The following is a 12,012-nucleotide window of genomic DNA, read 5'->3' on the forward strand; positions in this document are numbered from 1 at the left end:
ACTATCCAGAAGTGGGGCTGAATTGTAAAAGAAGGTCATAGATTCTACCCTAAAGGGACCATGACAAGCCCTAGAACAGGAGTAGAGACCAAATTAATTTACTGATTATTTTACCCACAATTGCTGCTTTTGGAGATCTGATGGTGAGCTCTTGCTGTCTCAAACTCAGGGAAATAAGGAGAAGCATGGCCACCTCTCAAAGAGGATGATTATGCCACAAACCCATCTGTGCTCCTTTTGGGTCTAGGTCTATTTTAGAATAAGCTGAATATAATCAGTCTGTCCACTTTGAGAAAAATACTGGGATGTGGGCTTGGAACTAGAAATTTGAGGTCTACTTTGGATTAAAGGCCTTTCTTTTGTAAATTGTTGATATTGATGGTTACCTGAATTATTGTTTGAGCACTTGCTACATTTTAAGCCCTATCCAGAAAGAACGGCAAGTCTAGGAATGAACTGATGTTTCAGAGAGACATTTGTCAGTCATAGGGTTGTGTTTTTGTAAGATTTTCTGGTACTCCCAATTGTCTGTACAGAGCAGTTTAAAGAAAAATGCTTCAGGCAGGCATGTGTGCCAGAAAACCCCAGTCCTGAATCAGTTACTGGCTCTATATGCCTACCTGCATGGAGTGTAGGCTTCATGAGAGCAGGCAGGGTTCCTTTGGGGCTTCCTAGAGTAATCACAGGTGGGCTCGGCAAGGAGGTGGGGAGAAAGGAGTATGAAAGAACTGGAAACAATCTTAGTGAGATAGTTGCCAGCCCTTTGAATTTTATAATTATTGTTGGCATTTGAACGTAAAAGTTTCCTTTTTAGCTGCTACGTTAAAGTGTTCTGCACAGGGATGTATCTTTTGGGCAGCCTTGGTTTGTACCATTCAGCCCAAAAGAACAGTTCATACTTTAGTTTAAAGTGCCCTCTTCTACCACCAGCATGTGCATAGCAAATAAACAATAGTACCTGGCAGAATAGGTTAGGACTGAAGTCTTGAACTGCACAAAGTACTGCCTTTGTTTAGGGGAAATTTGGCCCTTCCCATTGACCGCCTCTCCTTACCAACTGTTTTGTAAGTGATGTCATAAATGTTGTAAGTGGCTTTGCTAGAGGAACCACCTTGGCTTAAGGATAAATTTGCTGACAGTCATCAAGTTTCTTTAGAGGGTTTCCAGAAAGTAGGCGCCACGCTCTGGAACCTGGGATTTAGCCTGGGGCATATGGAATTGGACAAAATACCCACGTTCTCAGTGGCATTTGTGATTGATTCCGGAGGCACTGGAACAGCAATGGGGCCTTCGACCACAGGGCTTCTAAAGTTACTGAGATGTGTTAAACAGCATACATTTTCCATCCATGGAATCGTAGAACGTTACAGCTGTGAGGGGCGTTAGAACTCATCTGGTTCAATCCTTGTGGTTTACAGATTAGAAAACGAAAGCCAGATTGCTGCTATGACTTGCTTTAGGTCACACAGCAAGTTACATAACACAATCCATACATCGATCTTACTAAAACAGCATATTATAGATGATAGATTAAAACACAGGAGCAGGAGAGCGGGGGGGAGGGGAAATCATCTAACCCTTGTATTTTCATTTTCCCATATTTTCCCCCAGTCAAGATAGTTTCTTAAGATTCACTTGAATTCCAGACTCTCAGAGATTTGACAATAGTTTTTGTAAGATTTTGCATCTCGTTGTGCAGTACTTAAATACTGAGATTAGCATTCCCCAGGAAGCATTAGACCTGGCAGGTGAATTTATAATGCCTTACATATAGTAGGCACTTAATATTTATGGGAATAATTAGGTGGGGAGTGAGATTTCAGCTGCTGCTGCTACCGGGACTTGTGGTGTTATTGCTCTTGTTAATGTGTGTACACTTTGAATAGCAACTCTAGCTCTTGACAGTATGGGTTCAGTGGTTGAAGGCCTATGTGTATGGAAGAGACTGGGAATGAGAAAAGTCAGTGTCTTTTAGAAATGATAAATGAGGACTATGTGTGGACAAGAAGGAAGGACTGTAATTATGTAATTCTATCTAGAAGGGTATATCCAGAATGTAAGATTGCAGAAAAAAATGGCATGAGGTAAGAAGAGTAAGAGGAGAGTATTTGCAAGTGAAGACAAGCTAGTAACATTTTTAAACAAGTAGCTTAATTTCTGGTCAGGCTCCTATATTCCCCACAAAAAAATCTTGTCATCATTTCCGAGGATGAGTCCAAAATAATTGATTAAGGTTCTATAGCAAGATGAGGTTCCTGTACAATGATCTAAAATCTCTAAAAAGAGGGATTGATGAAGGTTTTAATGAATTTGAATCAGAAATAACGAGAATATGCTTTCATATTCAGAGGAAGAAAAGAGCCAGGACAATCATTTGGTTGATTATCCTAGCTTAGAAGGCTGTTCACATTCTTGAATAGGAAGGCCCCTTGGATGTGATTCACAGCAGAGACAACGGTCTGAGGTCAGCAGAGATGGTAGGCGAGCTGTGTCAGCCACAGGGCCCTCCCCAGATTCCAGCTGGCAGATCTGGCCTTTGCTTTTTCCTTGTTAACCCCATGAGGTACGAAAATAATGAAACGTGTGCATCTTGATTCATCTTCAAGAATCTTAAAATGTGAAATAAACTGTGTAATTTGAAGAAATCTCTCTCTTTCCCCCAGTTGTTTATTTTAAATTGTTCCTGAGGAATACCTTCCAAAAGAATGTCCGGCATTTCACAGAATCTGAGTTGGAAGGGACCTCAGAAGCCAGATAGTCATTTTACAGCCCCCAGAGGCTAAGGCACTTGCCCAAGGTCACACAGGGAATAAGTAACATGACCAGTGTGTTTAAACCTACGTCCTCTGATTCTAAATCCATTGCTCATTACATTATGCCACACTGCTGTCCAGGTCATCTACTCCAACACATGATTGAATAGGAATCCCTTTTAAAATAGTTTCAACAAGTGGTCTTCGAGCAGAAGCTAGCTTCTGCTCGAAGACCTCCAATAAGAGGGATTCAGCTACTTCCCAAGGACCTCCATTCCCTTTTGGATAGCTTTAAGTGTTTTCCCCCCTTTCTTGGAACTGTAATCTGCCTATCTGGAACTAATACCACTTTTACTTTTCCATTTGAAAGCCCTTTATCTTCTTGATGGGGGCAGCTAGATTGCTGGTGAATAGAGCTCCAGGCCTGGAGTCAGGAAGAGTTGAGTTCAAGTGTGGCCTCAGAAATTGACTAGCCGTGTGACCTTAAACAAGTCATGTAACCCTGTTTTCCTCAGTTTTCTCACCTGTAAAATGAGCTGGAGAAGGAAATGGCAAACCACTTCAGTATCTCTGCCATGAAAACCCCAAATGTGGCCATGAGGAGTCAGTCGCAATAATATCTACTTGACTCCCCTAAATTTTCTATACTCCAGAGTGAACATCTGTAGTTTCTTCAACTGAAGCTTGTATAGCATAGTCTCCTGTCCTCTCACTATCCTCCCGGATCTACTTCATTTCGTTACTGTTCCAAGTCCTAAAATATGTCACCTGGAACTCGATACAGTCCTCCATTTATGGTCTGACATAGTACAGTGGAACTATGCCCTTCCTTGCACTGTCCATCTAACCTCTTCCTTTTTTTTAAATTCAGTTTTATTTTCAGTTTCGAATTCTCTCCCACCTTTCTGCCCATCCCTTACGCATTGAGAAGGCAAGAAAAATAAAACCCATTACTAATATGTGTAGTCACATAAAACAAATTCCTACATTAACCCTGTCCAAAAAAGAAAAAGACGGGAAAAAATAGGCTTCGGTCTGCATGCTGAGTCCATTAGCCAGCTCTGTTTGGAGCTGCGTAGCATGTTTTATCATAAGTCTTTTGGATTTGCTGTTGGTCATTGTATTTATCAGCGTTCCTAAGGCTTTCACAGCTGATTCTCTTTATAGTATTACTATACTGTGTATATTGTTCTCTTGGTTCTGCTCACTTCACTTCGCATCAGTTCATATAAATGTTTCCAGGTTTTTTCTGAAACCATTCTCCTCATCATTTCTTATAGCACCATAGAATTCTAACACTTTCATATACCACAACTTGCTCTTGATGGACATCCCCTCAGTTTATAAATCTTCACCATAAATATAGCTAGTGTAAATACTTTTTGTACATACAGGTCCTCTCCCCTTTTCTTTGATCTCTTTGGGATACAGACCCGGGAGTAGTATTGCTGTGTCAAAGGGTTTGCATAGTTTTCAGAGCTGTTTGGGCATAGTTCCAATTGCTCTCCAGAGTGGTTGGACGAGATCACAGCTTCTCCAGTGATCCATTAGTGTCCCTACTTTTCCACATCCCCTCCAGAATTTGTCATTTTCCTTTCTAGCCAACTTAGCTAATCTGACAGGTGATGTACTATACTTTTTAAAAATCTGGGCTTTTTAAAATTTTAAGCAGCTTTACATACTATTGAGTCATACAGAGCTTGTAGTCTACTGAAACCTGAAGATTTTTTTTGTGTGAACAGTTTAGTCATACCTTCCACATTCTGTACTTTGTACATTTGAGTGTTTTGAGCCCTCTATGTTTTAGTGTTTCATTGATGTTCTTTCCATTTTGCATAATCAATATTACTAGTGCCCCACCCCCAACCGAGAATGCATTTAGTTTGCTTTGTTTGGGACAGGGAAGAATTATATGGGGAAAGGGATTGTAATAGTTATGGTGAAGGAAAAAAAGATAATGAAACACTTATATACAGAAGAAAATATAAAAGAAAATTCAGAAATATACACTCCTTAAATTCAGCCTCAGACAGTTACTAACTGTGTGACCCTGGGCAGGTCACTTAACCTCTGTCTGCCTTGGTTTCTTCAGCTTTAAAATGGAAGTAATGATAGCACCTCCAAGGTTGCGAGGATCAAATAAGATATTTGTAAACCACTTAGCACAGTGCCTGGCACATGGCAGACTCTTCATAAACATTTCCTTCTTTCCTTCCTTTCTTGCACTGCCTCCTCTTTTAAATTTTAGAAACCTTTTTCATAATACATCCTAGAGTTTTGCTAACAATCAAAATCAAGTTCACAGTCCAATTTAAAGTTTGGAAACACTACCCTTTTATGAAAAGTGGGATATTTGTCCACATCCTGTCCTGACATCTTACGCATTCAGTTTTTCAAAGGTCACTGAGAACATCTCGCAGTCACAGCAGCCAGTGTTCAGCTGGCCTACAGCACATCCCTGGGAAGTGATTCTTTTGAGGTTTGTTTTCTGAGCTCATTGAAGACGGTGAAGTGCTCTCCTGTGTATCATCACTTGTCCAGGGGATTCTGCTCTCCTGCTAAGCATTTTATCCTTTGCTACCAAAACAGTACTCTCCTTTGTAGGAAAAAAGAAATCAGAGTTAAATGGTTCATTCTTCTCTCTTCATCCATTGTTGTCACATTGGCCCAGTCTTCCTATTGCTCCCACCATAGATTTTAAAAAAAAAAAACCCTTTCTAAAAAAATGTTGGCATTCTTTATCTGCCTTGGGTCATTCTAAACCTGACACTGCTGATACTTTGCTTTTTTTAGGACCTTTCCACTCTTGTACTCATTCTCGTCTCAGCCCTCACTGCTGTCTTTCATGTCTTTTTTTTTTTTTTATGAACTTGACATAAATATTTCCATATACAAAGAAAATAAAAAGATCGTATATGAAACTTTGAATCTATTATAGGCTTTAAAAAAAAGCATATATTAAATTTAATAGGATAGTACCAATGCTGCCCTGCTTATAGGTGTCTCCCAAACTTCCTTTCTGTTCTTCTCTATATATTCTAATGTTTCATTGATGTTCTTTTCTTTTTGCACCACTATTACTACCCTCCATCCCCATTCCACCCCCTCCTCCCTCTAGTAGGGAAGGCATCTTGGTTGGGACAGGGTTTGGAAAGGGGGTTGTAATACTTATGGCAAAGGAGAAAAAAGTTAATGAAACACATAACTACAAAAGAAAATGGAAGAAAGTTCAGAAACAGACACAGTGAAATAGGTAATATTGTAATTACTGTGTTAATTCATTACCTACTTTTAAAAAATTCAAGCTGTACATAATTGAAAGTGGTTTTAGGTGTCATTCTCTTTTTTGTTCTTTGCATAGGGAAGTGATCATGTTGGTGGCTGTACAAGTTCACAGTTTTAAAAAAAAAAGTTTAAACTCCTATGTAACAAGTGTAGTCAGGCAAAACAGATTCACACGTTGGCATGTCTATAAATGTATATCTCATTCTGCACCTCAGCTGGGAGGTGGGAAGCATGCTTCTTATTAGTCTTCTGGAGTCAGGATTGATCATTGCATTGTTAAGAGAGCCTGAGTCTTTAAAAGCTGTCTGTCTTTACAGTTTTTTTAATCATATAAATTGTTCTCCAGGTTTTGTTTGCTACACTTTGTATCAGCGTCATTTGATACAAGTCTTCTCAGGGTTCTCTGAATCTATCCGCTGCCATTTCCTAGAGCACAGTAATATTCCATTGCATTAATATGACATTTGAAAAGGAATTTTAAGTGTCTTTAACAATCTAAGTTGGTCCATGGGTTTCTTATGCCTCCATGTTGGTATCCTTAGACAGCTCCTCCTTTTCTTCCTCATCAGAATCATTTGCATAGTTAGAATTTCATTTATGAAAATTTCTCATCCTGTTTTAGGCAGACTTTCTCTTGTAGAATTGTTTGCTTCAGGGCCCTGTACTTTCTCTGATTTCATTCCCAAAATCTAAGACAAATGTTTTTAATGGGGGGAGGGGGATGGAAAAGGTCATTGCAGTCCATGGATTTTTAAAACTATCTTGATAACTGTATTTCAATCTAATTAGTTTCCTTTGTCATCCTATGCATTTAAAGGCATTCTGAGAAAGGGTCCGTAGGTTTGACCAGACTGCCAAAAGGGTCCCTTACCCCAAAAAGGTTAAGACATACTCTCAGGTGTGTATTAGACTATGTCAGGCTTTCTCTCCTTGATCAAGAGTTATAAAATAAAGAGGTTACTTCCTCCCAAGATTCTTTTCATTTCCAATTCAGTAATCATTTTCTCCTTGTTGGTTAGAATTAGACCCAAAATAGGGGTTCCTGCCTACCTTCTGAAGAATAAAATTATCATCATCCAGTTAAGAATTTTTCAGCTGCCCTGCTGTTGGCCCAGAGAAAACTCTAGCAGCTCTTGAGATAGTTGGGAGTTTTCAATCAGTGTTAGGTCTCTGTGCCACTTTATGATGGTCTCAAATGGCTTGTTCACTTTCTCCGTTTGTCCAGAGGCTCCCTAATAATGCAGTCAAAGGTTTTTATCCTAATGATCTCATATGGATGACCAGTTGGCTTTTTTTCTATTGTATCTCCCCTGTTGATTCTTTTATAGTTTGTGTATGTACTGCACTTAGTATATCATTTTACAGTGGACCCTTGGTTGACCCTTGATTTGTTGGAGTCTCTACTTTCATTCTATTTAACAGCTGGAGGAAAGGGCGAAGGTTGAAATTAGTGCTTTAAAATGAGATTTGTATGTTTCTGTTATGCGTGCTCTGCTCTCCATCTAAAAGCAACTCAAAAACACCTATCTTATCAATAGGGGTAACTAGTTCTATCATCATAAACAAAGGAGGGCACAGTATTTTTATAATGCCATTTTATTGGGAACACAAACATTTGATTAGATGGATCCTTACATTGCTTTTTGAACCTGTTTTAAATTCCATTAGGCTTTTTCTAGAATTTTATGTTGTTTTTGAAGTACTGTTTTGTTTTTTTTAAAGGTATTGCTTTCTGTAAGTACTGTCCTTTTGGGATTACTTCTCAACCCTTACCCTGATTCCACTCCCTTCCTTACAAAAGCCTGACTGGTTGCCTGCTGAGAAACTTTTTGTGAGTGGCAGAACTCTTAATTTGCCATATAGACACATGGCAGAGTTGAATTTTATCCTCATCTTCCCCAGTAGTGGAAGCCTCAAGAAAAGAGAACATAGTTTACAAGTCCCTAATCCATGTTCCTTGTTGTTTTCCTTTTGTCCAAATGACTTTGTCATAGCCAGGTTTTCCCAAATGGACTGACTCCCTGTCCTTTTTATCTGTGGCTTGACATGTTAGACTATTGTCAGAATTTACTATTTTATGTTTACTTTTTATATGTGTAAAGCTTGGTAATAGCTCTCAAAGTGTAATTTATTGTTTTTTAAATCTCAAGTGCACCCTTCACTTTGTATTACCACAATTAGAACTTTTTCTTGACCTGTATTAGAGACACTGAGGCATATTTGTACACTGGAACAAGAACTGTAATTTGTGACTGCACTCCAATAAATCTTTTATGAAATGTTTACACTAGGATTTTCTAACATGTATGCTGACTGATTAAATGAAACTTCTAAATCCATTTTCAGGCCATTTCAGGATGGATCATTATTTCTGATGAGCCAAGGTAAGGGTGAAAAGAAATAGAAAAAATATTTTTACCAGTTTTTATCAGTTGTATAATGTTTAATGGAAGCCAAGAGTGTTTTCTTGACCTAAACCACGTGCCTTATCCATTGTATCCCAGAGGAGACAGATTTGCTACTCCCCATGCGCTGGTGTGGCCTATTCCAGGGCCATTCCAGTAACAACAAATGACTATCCCTCTTCCTTGCTGTCTTCCACAACCTCAAATAAGCATCTGACTGCTGTGCTAAGCCAAGAGGCAATGAACCTCTGCATTGTTTCATATGAGAATCCCTGGAGGGGGGAAAGGGTTAATATCCATTCCTTTAGAAAGCATTTGGAAATATCAGTAAGTCTTGAAGCTATCTGGAAAAGCTATAATGGGCCCACTGTTGATTCAACTGTGGCATAAGTTTATACTAGGCAGGGTTCCTAAACAAAACAGATGGTAAGCCCAGCCCACAACATACAAATCTCTTCTGTGTTGTCCCTGCCCAATATTGGATTCTAAGCATTAAGCTTTGGAGGGGAAGGGGGTGAAGAGAGAAAGCAAGGAGAAACCTGGGATCTTAATCGTTACGTTAAATAGCAGTGATTATGATAGGAATACCTGGGGGAAAGTTCTTTCTTTAATAAGAATTTCCAAGTTTGGCACCAAAAGAAATTGGGGAAATACGGGGGCTGGAAGCCTATGCATTGCAATTCAGTGACCTTATGAAAGGCAATCAGAAAGGTCCAACCCTAGTTCTGTGGTACGTTTCTCCCAGAAAAGGATGTGTTTTGCTCTGTTCTACCCTTTACTAAATTAATCCTTTAAGTGAAAGCTGCTGCATAGAACCTTAGACCCTTTCTACATGGAAACCCCTAACTAAAATGTTTCATGATTCCTTTCTTTCAAAACTGAAACTCACCCCAGGCAAAATTATAGGCAAAATTTGATACCAATTGTATGTAGCTGTGTGACCTTGAAAAAGTCATCTAACCTCACTTTGTTTTAAAAAAAAAAGAATTAGCAAAGTGAGGAAATTGGTGTCTTCAGGCAAGAGCTGGGTGGTTTTGTGTGGAGGTTGGACACACACTCTTGGCATCATCATGATTTTCCTTATTCTCTCAGCTCTGAACCTTGGGACTGCCCTCGAATTTCAACCCAGCAATTGTTTGTTTTGGCCAGAAACCCTGAGGGTCTTCCCAGATTTTTTTTTTTTTGTTTAGGTGATAGAGGCTATTCTCTGCCCCATTTCTTACTAGCTTTAATCACTGAATGGGTGTTGCCTCAGTCAAACTGAGACCTGTTGAAGACCTTAGCTTAAAAAAGGCCAAGGTCTCTTGGGCATCCAGGACTATCTCCAGTCATCCTGATCTATATCTTGCCACTGGACCCAAATGGCTCCAGAGGAGAGAGGCTCATGGCTTTGCACAGCCCTCCCTCACTTAAATCTAATTCACTTGCAAGTCATGGCATCATCTCCCTGATATCATGGTCCTCTTCAAGAACAAAGGACAAACGACATCGACATATTGTCTTACCACTTTACACCATGGCCACCTTTGCTCCTAGACACATCCCTTTTCCTCAACCATTGTGTTAGGACACACCAGTAAATTGGATTGGCCTTAGGTCTAGCTTCTCCTCGTACAGACTGGCCTTCCTTGTGTTGCCCTTCTATCCTGCCTCTTTTCTTCTTCCTACACATCCTTGTTAGAGAGGACAATGTGCCACCCACCTTGTTCTTTGGCAGGGTTGGTTAACAAAAGTTCTATTGAAGTGAAAGTCAACCCAGTGTGTTAGGAAGAATGTCATCTGATCCTGAAAAGTTGAAACTGTAGCCTGAGATAAAAACAAACAAACCACAAAGCCCTTTGAATTTAAAAAAAAAAAGTGCAACTAAGGAAGAATTAAGGATGCCACATGTTGTGGAAAAGTCTGCCCAACAGAGGGATACCTGGGTTCTAGTACTGCTTTTGCCCCAATTCTGTGACACTGGGGAAATTACTTTATTGCCCTGGGTTTCAGTAATCTTCAGTATCTAAAATGAGAGGATTACATTAGGTGATCTCTAAGATCCCTTCCAGCCCTGTTATTCTGTGGTTCTCTGAATTTCACTGTCCAGAACTGCATTGTAGGGTGAAAAGGCATTTCGAGGCCCTGCCTGGTACCGTGAAAAGCCTGCTGGCTTTGGAATGGGAAGACCTGGAATCATTTCTTGGCTCCGTAACTCACTACACTCGTGACCTTTGTCAAGATGGTTACCTCTCTGGGCCTCAGTTCTACTTCTATGACACAAGATTAAACTAGATGACTGAAGTCCTTTCCAGTTTTAAATCTACAATCCTAATTAGGATCCTGATCGCTAGTAAGTAGATTTCCTGTCCCCTGGAAGGTGGCAGTGTTGGGGAGTACCTCAATATCAGACCCTTAGCACCTTAGCTACTGCATCTGATTAAAATGACTCTGTTCATCTTTGTAAACTTCAGGGATCTATGGCAATTGAATTATTAATTTCACATAGACTCTGCACAGGGATGAGATGAATACATTGGAACCACAAGGAGGAGCCATTGTACTTTGATGACTTCCAATTGTCAGGGTCAGGCCAAGAAATTAACAGTTTTGCAGGGAAATCAAAAGTTTGAGGGCCGAAGACCTTTGTAGGGTGTGATAGTTCCTAAAGTAAGGAGAGAGACCTTGAATTGGACCATCAGAATAGATAGTCCCCAGATAGTGTTCATTCACCTTTAAACAATGGACCATTTAGGGAGAGAATGTTAAGATCAATCCTATACTATCTCATCAGAGCAAAAATAAACAGCAACTAGGACCCTTGGTTGTAACTCTATGCAGGGAGTGTTTTACTGACCCAATTCTCAAGAAAATGGTTTCAAAGGCATAGCTATAGAAACTTTTAAAGTTTTCTTAAAAAACAACAACAACAACAAACCCTTTTTTTGTCCATATTCTTTTAAGATCAGTTTCTTTTTTGATGTTCAATTTTGGCCTAGCATCAGGATTTGTTGTTGAATTTGACCTGAATAATTGTTGCTGCTTTTTCCTTTCCCATTCTGATCCCTTGTACTCCTTCTCTTCTTAATCCATGTGGTCAGTCTCTTTTTTTTCAACCTGATAACTACAAGGCTATTTATGAGCCATTTTCACCTTGTTCAGATTTGAATTGTTGGGAAGTCATGCAATTTATCATCCAAGTGGCCTCTTAAACAAAATAATTAGTACATTGTTATTTGATTCCATTGCTAATGGGATCAAAGCTTGTTGACTTCTCATGTCTCCCCCTCCGCCTCAGAGAGCTGACCCAAGGCCCTGTTGACAGACCTGCCAGCATCACTTTAACTGCTCTTTTTGGTTAACTATGAGATGCAACGAGAAAAATAATGAGTCTTTTTCTTTTTTACACATATTTCAGACTATACACATCTAATTAAATCTTTTCCTAAGTAGTTACATCTATAGGCAGGCAGGCAGGTAACAAGCATTTATTAAGAGTGTACTAAATGTCAGACACTGTGCTTAGCACTGGGAATACAAATATAAGCAAAAAAAGCAGAATCCCTCCTCTCAAGGAGCTTCCATTTCAA

The sequence above is a fragment of the Vombatus ursinus genome, unplaced genomic scaffold (assembly GCF_900497805.2).
Source record: "Vombatus ursinus unplaced genomic scaffold, bare-nosed wombat genome assembly UNPS02010548.1, whole genome shotgun sequence".
NCBI lineage: Eukaryota > Metazoa > Chordata > Mammalia > Diprotodontia > Vombatidae > Vombatus > Vombatus ursinus.